Source organism: Nannospalax galili, unplaced genomic scaffold (genome assembly GCF_000622305.1).
Source record: "Nannospalax galili isolate Female #2095 unplaced genomic scaffold, S.galili_v1.0 scaffold537, whole genome shotgun sequence".
Lineage (NCBI taxonomy): Eukaryota > Metazoa > Chordata > Mammalia > Rodentia > Spalacidae > Nannospalax > Nannospalax galili.
The window spans coordinates 1,194,593-1,206,575 of record NW_008339916.1 but is presented as its reverse complement, the minus strand read 5'-3'; the positions used below and the strand labels follow the sequence as shown (position 1 = coordinate 1,206,575).

The 11,983-nt window shown below is 37.5% G+C and overlaps 1 pseudogene; it reads right to left on the bottom strand.

Moving 5' to 3' along the window:
• Positions 1–429: 429 nt before the first annotated feature.
• On the bottom strand, positions 430–614 carry LOC103735381 (annotated as a pseudogene).
• Positions 615–11,983: the final 11,369 nt, after the last annotated feature.

Sequence of the window (11,983 nt, the reverse complement as noted above, 5' to 3'; positions counted from 1 at the left end):
TACATTACTATTGTTCTTTGTTGTTGTTGTTTCTGATTTAATTCTTAAATTTTATTGAATTTTTGTGAATTCCATAAAATATATTTTGATCATATTCAGTTGCTGTCTCTCATCTGTACCCCTCATATTTTGGAGGTGAAAGAGAAAATAAAAGAACTGTGTGCAAACACTGTTTGCCTTGCTAGGTGCATCATCGTAAATTTTGCATCGTAATCACAATCAAATTTTGACATTAGTCCATAATAGTGGACACATCCAAGGATATAGAAGTCTTTTTTCAGAATTAAATAATTGACTTTTAATATTCACATACTTCATAGAACAAAGGAATGTAAGCGGTTTAGAACTGTATGAAAAACAAATCTGGGTTGGCACATGCCAGGCCATCCATTCATTCTATTTACATATGGAAGCAGCACTGTCCCCACCTTAGGCACAACAGGTGCACTTGTCAGATGCCCCTCACAGACACAGCCTTGTGCACACTTGGAGCAGCTGACAGTGCAGCAGGGGCAGCAGCTCTTCTTACAGGAGGTGCAGTTGCAGCCTTTGCAGCTGCAGGATCTGGTGCAGTTGCAGGATCTGCCAGTGGAGAAAGAACATTTAGGATTCATGGCAACTTCTAGTGAGGCTGGAGTTGCAGAGTGAGTAGCAAAGTGGCAGTCAAGCTGCTGGAAGGTGTGGTGGTGGATATATAAGTCTTAAGCTTGTGCAGAGAGATCTTGAGGCAGAAGTGTCATTTTATACTCACTCTCATGACTATATATTGTCTGTCTCACCCATAAGGGCTCAGGTCAATAAGGACAATGTATTTGTGTCTCACTCACTGTGCATCCCGAAGATGTGGTACTGGGAATATGATAGTTGTTCAATACGTATTTGTTGAACAAGTGAATCAGTGATCCAAACAAATATTGTCAAAAATGGCAGGACATGGAGAGTCTCTATGTGTGTGGAATGGTAGAAAATGTTGCTTTCTTTGAAATGAATCAAGAGTGTAAGAACCAAGGGAGAGAATGCATGACCACATGGGAATAGAGTCTTACAGTGTCCAGGGACTTTGCTCATATGAACTTACCACAATGATGACAGCATGCCCAAGACCCATGCAAACTCAAGCAGACAAAAACTCAGCATAGAACTGTGGAAATTGACAGCAGGCCTTAATCTTAGCTGAAGAGTTATTAAGCAGTTGATTATTGCTGGGTGAGGAAGAGCTTATCATCTTTAAGAGAAGTGACTCTTAATAGGCTGACTAAACCACAGTGGATGGATGAACTTGTACTGAGGAATGTCAGGGGACAGTAACTTTGCTTGATAAGCCTTTACATAAATAGTAGAATGCATGGAATCCAGAGTGTGTATGTGTGTGTCGGGAGGAGGGTTATGGGAGGGTGCCAGTGGGGAAGAGGGTATAAAGAAGACTAAGATTCTGTGTGTGAAATACAAAAAAAATCAATAAAAATATATTTTACAAATTCCAGGAGTTTAAAACCAACCTGAGTTCTCTTTTAAAAACAAATAAAAGAGACAATAGAATAGCATTGCTCTTATAAATAATGTTACTTAAATCTTATCAGTTCATGAGTTCTTTTACAGCAATACCTAGTCATGTTTTGATTTCTTCCAAATTCTGACTTTTTTAAAAATTAAGAACCAGTATAAAATATGCAATAAAACAGTACATCTCATTCTACTGCTAGACTGACCGTGTAAGAAACAGAAGCATGGGAATGTGCCCTTTATGTTGATTTCCAGTATAGAGTGAAATATTGCTTTGAGCCTTCCAAATCTCTCTGTAATATAGTACTGACAGATCAGAAAGTTAATTCATAAACTTCCAACCTTTTCTTTTCATTCCCCAAAATCACAGAAAATGAAGCATGTCTTTATAAGCATGTCTGTACCCTCCAAATAGCTTTATATATACTTATAAATGGTTCAATTCCATCTTCTTATAGGGATTCATTTTTATCAGTCATCTCTTTATATGTGTAATTAAAATACAGCATAACTCTTCTGACATTAACAGCAACATGATATACTTAATCCTTCAAAAGTATAACATCTCATTGATCCAATATCAATACTTTAAGGTATATTTTAAAATTTTGAAGCACACCATAAAATGAACTGTGCTTCATCCATATCTACAGATTAAATTGTCAATCTAGAACCAAGAAGAGCTAAATCATTAACAATAATGCTGTAATTTTTATGTTACAATTTTGCTAGAGGTTTTCACATTTTTCCTAAGCTTATGGGAAGGTTCACACTGGAGAGGAAAAATGAATAAACATATCCTTTTAAGAAAAGAAGGCAAAGCTATAAATATATAGATACTGAAAAATATGTTGTTTCATAAAAGTAGATTACTAGAGAAACTAGAAGATACTTTTTTTTTTCAGACAGCCTCATTATGTAGGCCTGAAATGGCCTTGAAGTGGTGGTGATCCTAATGCCTTAGCCACACAAATGATGAGATTTCAGACATATGTCATTGTAGTCAGTTAAAATAATTCTCAAGTTTTCAAAGATTCACAAATTTTACACAGAAAACGTACTGTCTCTAAAGCCTTCTGTTCCCCGTTAATGTGACAAAATTGTCTATTATTACCTTGCTCACTTTTGTCATCCAATCGTTCCTGAAAAAATTCTCCTAAAATTCTTAGTCTTCTAGAAATATCATAGCAAATCACCAGTATAGCTAAAGAACAATATGGGCTAAATAGTGTATATCTTTCAGATACCATAGAGATGACGCTAGGATCGCTGATTTCTTTTAAGGAAATGGTCTGTTCTCTATTCCAAAGACAGAGGCCACTGAAAAGAAGCCAGAATGTTGGAGGCTTTTGGGATAAATTTGGAAATAGACAAAATAAAAAGAAAATTGGCCCATGCACTATATGTAGTTATTGTTCTCCCTAGAAGCTGAAACTTATTCTGTTTCTGAATGTGGACTGAACTTAATGATTCCTTTCTATGGCTCTTACCTGACATCAAATTTTGGTCTTTGACATTTTAGTCTCTGGAGCTACAAGAAACAAATTTCTGTTTATGTTTTACTTAGTTTACGGTATTCTGTCATTTCATGAATTGACTGAGAGAGACAAGATAGAAGGTTCCATTGAAGGCACATGCTCTAAGGCTACATAATCAATGTTGTGTAACAGTCAACTCAGTGTCCATGATAATAACAGTCTGAGGCAATGTCAGTAATAGACAATAGTATATGGACAGAAGTAGTTTTTACTCTGAAATGGCAGTGATAGCTCCACTTTCTATTTTTTTCCTAGACAAACTAAGCCATCCAGATTTTTCTGTTATTCTACCTGGGAATAACAGGTAGTTGTTATTGACATGGTGTTGCACTGCAACTCCTTACCTCCCTCCTAAAAACATATGCTTCCTTGTAAACGTTAAGTTTGATTTAGAGGAAATAATGTGATTTCTTTTCTTGCATATTTGAATGCTTCAAATGAGATGTACATATGGTGCATCATTTTATGCCCAAACTGAAGGGAATTTTCCTCTGAATTACTGGAGTTAATCTGTATGTGTAGTATATACAAGAAATTAGGCAGACTATTGGTGATTAAGTGAAAGTGAGCTTATATAAAGTTAGTGTCACATATTAAAAGAAACAGCATGACTGACTAGCCATGCAAATCTGCTGTCTACAAAGAAACATCTTGCCGTTAGTTATTTCAAGTACTATCTAGATCATCAAGACTCAGCCACAAGAAGACAAGAAAAGAATCACACAGCATATTAGAGATGAAGAAAGAAAAAGTTAATAAAATAAGGTAGCAAATCTATAGAATAATTTAAAAATCAGTTGCATAGAAATTATGGGGAGCGCACTGGGCTCTCAGGGCCCCTGTGCGCACCCGGAGAGGCATGGCGCGGGTCCCACGGGCTTCTCCGCCGTGCCATGTCCCGCATCGCTGTCCGCTGCTGTGGTGCTGAAAGTCCCTGCTGCAGGGGCTTTTGCCCGGCCGGGTCCCACCCTAATTTCACCCGTGCACTTTCCTCAAGATGCGAAATCCACCGGCCACTGGATCATGCGGGAAAGTGTGGGGGCGGCTAAAGCTGGGTGTCCGTGAGTCAATGACGGGGGAATACCGCCCCCGGGGAGGCTGGAACGCAGGCAGGGAGACACAGGATTCAGCTTTCCGTGTTACAGCTCTTTATTAAGTGATTCTGCTCGGCTCCAAGTCTCAGTGTCCCAGCTCTAGTTCCTAGTTCCAGCTCCACTTCCAGCTCCAAATACTGAGGGAAAACCAGGGAACTTTATACCGCGGAGGTAGTGGTAAAAGCTTTAGCTGATAGGCACTTTGTGAGATACTCTATTTACATATGGAAGTGAACTCCTGCCAGGTTGCCAGACCGCCAGAAAAATCACACAGGAAAGCATGGCATTTCCAGAGCCAGAGGCCATGTTTATGGTAGGGCATTTGTGGCGGTCACTTCAAAAGGTGAGTCAGGAAAATGATAGGAAAGACACACTGTTGTTAAAAGGAGTCTCTGCATTTTGAACCGAGCCCGTGGGCTATCCGGACATGGAGAAACTACTACTTTACACAGCAGGTTATTTGTAAGTTAACAGGAAAAGCCTCTACCAGTGGGTTTTGGGGTTCCTGAGACCACTGAGGCTGGAAATTTTGAGGCTGGCAACTTTCATTATCTCTAAGGTTACACAGCTGCTCTGTGGCTGTAAGGCGTGTCTCCACAGGGGGTGGAGGTGCCGCAGGGCTTGGAGGCAGCTGAGGTGGAGGGGGAGGGGAATTTACCTGAGAATCTTTGGAAGCCCTGGCTTTTGCTGAATCTGCTACTGGGCAATTTTTAGGGTCTTTTTTATCATTTGAACCTTCTCCTTTATTATTTTCTGGCATTTGTAAGCTTTCCTCAATCTTAGGTGGGTTTTTAAAGCATTGCTGGATGGTTGCCATTATCGGGAAAAAGGAGAGAGGGAAATTATGTTTTTCTTGGATTTCTTTTTTATAAGCCAAATGTACAAGAAAGTTCCAGACCTCAGGATCAGATATGTCTGCTGATAAGATCCAGGGTACAAACCGATACACCTCATTCCAAAATTTTAAGCTTTGCTTTTGGAAATTTTAAGTCCCCAACAGAAATGACAAAAATGTTAAGATGAATGTTCATCTTTCCTTTTCAGACAAGATGCTTGAAAACTAAAAGTAATAAGTAAACGAATTTTGCACCTCTCTAGACATCTGGCAAAAGTGAAGTGGATTCCCAAGAACCAAAATCTTTCATCCTTCCTTGAGAAATTAAACCCTTGCAACAATTTAGCATCAACTTCATACAGTTCTATATTTTAGCTATTTTTTTATTTCTATTTTTTTTAACTTTAAAAGAGCTTTGAGAATTTTATACATGCATATAATGTATTTTGATCAAGGACAAGGACCAACATGACAGTATTAGAAAGGCTATTGTAATAGCTACCTAGGTCCCTAAAGGGAGGTGAAAATACCTGCTCTTTCCAGTTATTTTAATGTGTTTATAACCTCTAAAAGAAATCTGGACATATTTCCAAACCACATTAGAACACTTGGCAAATATAGAGAAACATGGGACAAACTGTTCTCTATCTGGAGGAGAGCAAATTATAGGGAGATGATTGCACAGTAGGCAAAATTTTCTAAAATTGTTCCCAAGGAGTCAAATGTTCTTATATAATCTACACCTACTACTGAGAAAAACTTTTAACTGACTTCTGACCAAGCATGGAAAAGGTGATTGCCACAGGTGAGATTAAAAGCAGAAATGTGAGTTGAAGAAAGACAGCAGTGAGCAGGGACCCTCCAACTCTATCAACAATTTTCTAACTGTTCTCAAAATATTATAGTATTCATTCATCTTAAACCGTTTCATAGGAGATATTTCTCTGTCATTTAGAAGGGTCACTGCAGTGCAAAATTTATGAGTTTTATATGTATATATATATGTATACACTTATATGTATACATAATAGTCACTCTTTTATGTCAGTAAGTGTCACTTTATCTTGTTAGTGGCTATACTGTTTGCTTATTTATGATTATAATGTAGTTTCTTTAACTGCTGTCTTACTAAGGTGAGTTATTTTTAATAACTTTGGACTATTAGAATAATACAGTAAATTCCTTTGAACATTAGCTTTATTTATTGACTCTTTGAGAAACTCAAACAATGCATTTGCTCACATTCAAACTTTCTCCCACATCTCCATCCTCAACTTACTACTACTTTGACCTGTTCTTTCATTTTTTAAGTACTGCCTACACTGTTCAAATAATTTTCAACTTAATATTTTATTTTCACATTTTATAAGGTCATTTCCACCTCCTTATTGAAAGAATTTGAATGTCCCCACACATTTATTTTTTTAAATTTTATCTTAAATTATAAAATTTAAATTTTTGTTATTTTTACTGGAATTTCATTTAGTTACCAAACTACTTTGGAGAAAAACAAATATTTCTAAATATTGAGACACCACATCAGCAATATAAAGTGTTTCTTTACTTACTGAAGCCTTTTTGGTAACTTTTTGGTAACAGGGTTAAACAGATGTGTTTCTGAGGGTGTCATATGCTCATTGTTATGCTTAATATATATTATTTATCTCACTTTAAAGTTTAACCTTTATTGTAAATTGAGGTATGAAAATATTTCTTAAGCTGGATGTAACTGTTGAAGAGAAAGTATACTGATTTTACATGTTCTATGATGTCTCTATATTTAACACTCAGTTGTTGAATACTAATTATAAAACACAAATTATTAAATAATAGAAATTCCAGTTTTACAGCTTTCAAATTCACCTTGATAACTGAGGTTTAATGAATAATATTTCATTATTTATGTCAAATGATAATGATCAGTGTAGTATTAGTAGTGGTTGGAAGGCTGGGAAAGATGAGTGACAATTGGGGTATAGTAAGCAAACTGTAGGGGACATGAGAAACTGCATTGGTGTTGTAACTCAGTTCAAAAACAAAAAGAGGGGCTGATATCAGAGACCCTGTAAGGTTCAATACTTCTGGACCTAGAAGTAATGGATGGGTCACTAAATAAAATCCCTAAGGCCTGTTGTTAGAGAATTTCACAGGAGTTGCTCATAAGGGAGAACCCAGAGCCTCCCCCTCTTGCCTTGCAAACAATAAGACTCTTGCCATTTCTTTTGGTTGCCCATCACAACTAGTTGATAAGATACTTTTTCTGAAAACATTGTGTAATTTGGATGCAAGGTACAAATAAATCAAACAGGAACGGAGCTGGAAACTTTCTCCCTGACGACTATCTTCGGTAGGGCAGGATGATGCTCTGCAAGCTGCTGGGGAAGTAAACAATCAACAAATGGTCTTGCCCCACTCTGAACTATATGAACTACAATACCAATCTACCAGGCATCATGGTCCTAGTGGTGTAAAAATAACAGAGCTGTTATAGGTGTAACATACCATTCTGATTCGAATTTAGGCTATTCCCCAAGTATTCTATACCTGGTATCGTAAACCTGGTCAAAACTGATGACTTAGGAGGTCCTGGTCCCAAAGAGGAGAACCCCTACTGCTGCTTAGCTAAAATGATAGTGCCTCAATCTTCCTGAATAGTTATGTTCATACCACAAAGAGTACTCTCAGCCTTAACCCGGAATCCTCCCTTGTAGTGAATGGAGGTGAATACGTAGACACATGGGGGTACAAGATGCTGAAAATAAGTGGGGGTTGAGGGTTTAACCACCCTAAAAATTATCGATTTCCTTAAGGCTGTGGACTATTGCCAAAGAGGGCCAGAGAAAATGTACAAGCTGAAAGGTTCAGTAAAGGGCTTTGAAAAATTATTTTCTGTGCATGACATGACTATGGTTATCTTGAACTCACAGCAGCTGTGGTCACTGTCATTGTGCTGCACAAGATTGGAATGGCCAATAGTTAGCTATGGATCAGGGAGACTTTCGGGTATCCCTGTCACTTACTGATGAACTACAAGCAGCTATTGAATTCTGGACGAGGGGGAGACAAGGTATGCAGTTGTGTGCCAATTGGAGAGCCTACGAGGCTCCAATGGAGAGTTCTTGTGGTAGTTTAAATAAAAAAGGTCCCCCATAGAGTCAGGTATTTGATCATGGATGAAATATGTCACTGAGGGGGTTGGAGCTCTGGGACTTTCTAAGTCTAGCTCCAATTGGCTTTCCCTGCCTTGCGTTTACTATTGAAGATAAAATCTCTGGACGTCCTGACCTTCTGCATGCTGCCTTGCCTTCTCTTCCATTATAGACACTCCCTTTAGAACCATAGGCAAAGATTAACTTTTTCTAAGTTGCCAGTGATCATGATTGTTTATCACACCAAGAGAAAACTAATACAGTTCCAACCCCATCCTTGCACAGATGACCCAGGATACACTCAATTGGTCACAAAATGAAACAAAAATTCAAGAGCATGGGAAAATTAATTATATAGAAGCAGGGGAGCTAGCAAGGGCAGGAGTGAGAACAGAGAGAATGAGGATAAGAGGCACCAGAACACATTATATGCACATGTGAGATTGTGAAAAAAAATTACAAATTAAAACAGAATAGAAATCCCAGATTATTTTATGGTTAAATGTTTGGTAACTGCAATTGGATTGCACAGTGACCTATACTGCGATCTATATCAAGTTAATGGAATCCATAATAGAATGTACATATTTCGAATCTCTAATCTTAGAGACAGCCTTTGTCACCCTTTGGAATATGGATCTGAACAGTAGTGGCCACAAAGGCATGGTTGATTCATTGAGTACTTGGAAGAACCTAAGAGAGGGTCCGACAGATCAAAGGAACTCTCATGATGATGATTCTGCTCCAGACACGAGGAAACTTCATTACTAGTGCAATCTTTCTGAAATTTTATTTATTATTTTTATTTTATGTGTATGAGCATGTTGCCCGCAGGTGTGTAAGTGAACCCGTGTCCTGCAATATCATGGATGTCAGAAGAGGGAGTCAAATCACCTGGAACTGGAGTTACAGATGGTTGTTAGCTGTCATGTGGGTGCTGGAAATCAAACCCAGGTTCTCTGCAAGAGCAGTCAGTGTTCTTAACTGCTGAGTTATCTCTCCAGCCCCAATGCGATCTTGTGAATGCTAAGTTTATCTAACAAATATCTGTATGCATACTAATTTGTTGGTAAATCAAATAATATGATATTATGCATAAATCATTACTGAGAGTTTTGTTGATATATATCTTTATAACAGTAATTCATTTACTTTTCATTAAAAATCTATGTTGAATGTGCTATCACTATATATACTGTAGAGACTTTAAGTTTTAGAAGATAAAAGACATCTCTAAGGTGAGACAATTAGTAAGAATAAGAGATTTTTATCCAGAGTCTTCTCATACCATTCGGCTATTTCTTTTTCACCCAGGCATTGTCTCTTTAATTGGGACTCTTAATTCTCTACAAGGTGTACAAATTAAGTTTTCTGGCAGAATGTTAGGAATAAAGATGAATAAATTATTAAGGATTCCGGCCTCATGGACTTTAAATTGCCAACATTTTCCCCATGAGAATTAAGGAACAAAATGAAGATTTATTACTATGTAATCTTAGAAAATGTCTGTTTCAATAAACAGAAGTAAATAAGACATAAAGAATGAATCTGATTTCCTAAGGTCACAGAAAGAATTAGTTGTAAAGGTATATGATACTGAATTCCTGTCTACAGCTGCTTTAATTGTAGCACCTAACAAGGACAGATATCATATCTCTTATAATTTAAAATAACACAATGTCCATTACCTTTGGGATTAGCCAGGATATAGCTGGTAGCTTAGCTCTCATGAATTAGAAGGCTGATGCTAAGAATAAGTCCATTCTTTTATTTTTTTAGCTTCTACAAAAATTTTATTGAGAATTTCATACATGCATATAAGGTGTTTAGATAAAATCCATGCCCACTCCCTCCCCTCCAACACCTCCCACATCTCCCCATCACTTTTCTCTTTTTCTTTTCTTTTTTTCTTCTTTCATTTATTTATTTTTTGTGGGGCTTTTGGCTACTCCAACATTCTCCCCTCTGAAGAGGTAACCCTAAAATCTTTTAAGCATTAGATACAAGCTCCAAAACACTTTTTGACATTTTTGGCCTTTGGAACAGAGTATGTTGCTAACAGGCCCAAGGACATTTTGACTTTTAGCCAAGAAGCTGGCTACTTTTCTTTGGGGTCTTTTTACCATAACTGCCTAGCCAATTTCTACCTCCTATTCTTAATATACCACCCTCTGAAGGGGTTACCCAAATTGCCAATAGTTGGAATCAGGACGCAGACCACTCTGGCTTCTTCCAGGCTGAACAAGGACGCAGGGTGAGGCAATTGGAGTATCCCTTCAGTGGGTTTGTCTAAAAGACTCCCAAATTGCATAACCCTTGTCTCTAAGGAGAAAAGAAAGTCCTTGAATCATGAATAGGAGATGTGAAGGAGAGGTAAAGGCAAGAATAATTAACATTACAAGTTCTAGACAGGAAATTAGAAAAAAGTCAGAACAGGGCAGTTTTCAAATGTTCATATGAGAGTCCATTGTGATTTCTTGACAAGGGCTTCCAAAAGCATCCCTCTATTGGGTTTCTCCTCATTTTTCTTTTGTCCTCCAAGGCTGGACTCTAGAGTGATGGGTTCAGGTTTTGCTTTCAGGTATTTTGATAGCTGTTGGAATAGTTTGAATCAGTGTCAGTTTCCTTTCTAAGGCTTCTAATTAGGGGGAGAAAACAAATTTATCCATCATTTTAGAACAACAGCTGCTTGTTTCCCTTAGCTACAGGTGGGCACTACAGTATTGGAGACCAACATTTGAAGTGTTACATCTGAGCAGCACTTTCTGGTTAGGAACAAAATCATCAATGAGAAATAATTGTCTTAAAAATATTTATATAGACTTAAGCCTAATGTCTGAGAAGTTTATCCCTTGAACTCTTAAAGAAGTATACTGATGACTTTACTCTTTGGTTATACTTTCCTTTTGGGGTTTAAGACCATACAGTTGGCGCAGATAAATCAATTTATTTTTACACTTAATGATCTTTGATGATCTGTTCCTTACTGTTCACATGGGGTTTGGAGGAGCTCCTGGGCTCCTTTCTTTTACCGGTTTCATATATGTGAAGATAAGTCAAAGGTCCAGTTCAACCATTGCTGGCTTCACTTGGAAACATGAATGAGATGTTTCCTCTGAGTTGACCCTCTTCTTTGTAGACTGGACACTGGTTCAAGTCCATCTCGTGGGGTCTCCGTGTCCTCACTGAACAAGAGGACAGGTGACTCACCACAGTTACAGGATATTTTGAGAGATTCTCCATAGTCCCCTGGAAATTGGTGGACCTTGGAGGTCAAGGGGCAAAAACTGTCCTTTAAGTCCCTCTGACCACATCAGTATAGGCCTCAAACTATGGCTGTTAGACATCCAATAAGGTTAGTTCCACCAGTCTGGTACTTTTAATTATCATGTGCTATGTTGATAAGGCTTGGGTGAAAAACCAAATATTCTCAGATAAATATTGACTAGATACATATTTTGTTCCTCAAACTAGTTGACTAAACTATGACCATAGAAATTTTAAGATTATGTGTATATTATTTTTGTCTCATCCTTTACATATAACAAACCTAAACAGACCTTCATCACTTGCTTAGGATTTCTCATTTTTTCTATTTCGGAAAGCATTTCCATTCCCATATCCTTTTAACATCTTTTACATTCTCATTTTCTTTTTTGTTTTTTAATAATTATGAGACATAATAGCATTAACAAATAAAATTTCCATCGATTGTGAAACTTCTTTTCCAGGGGATGATAAACAATGCTTCTTGCCTTTTAAAGTTCTAGTGTCAAGCCAATGTTTCATTAAAGTTTTACTGGGGAACCAATGAATTTATTGAGCTTACTTACCTAGATAACTGAGGGGTTGCTGAGGTGTATA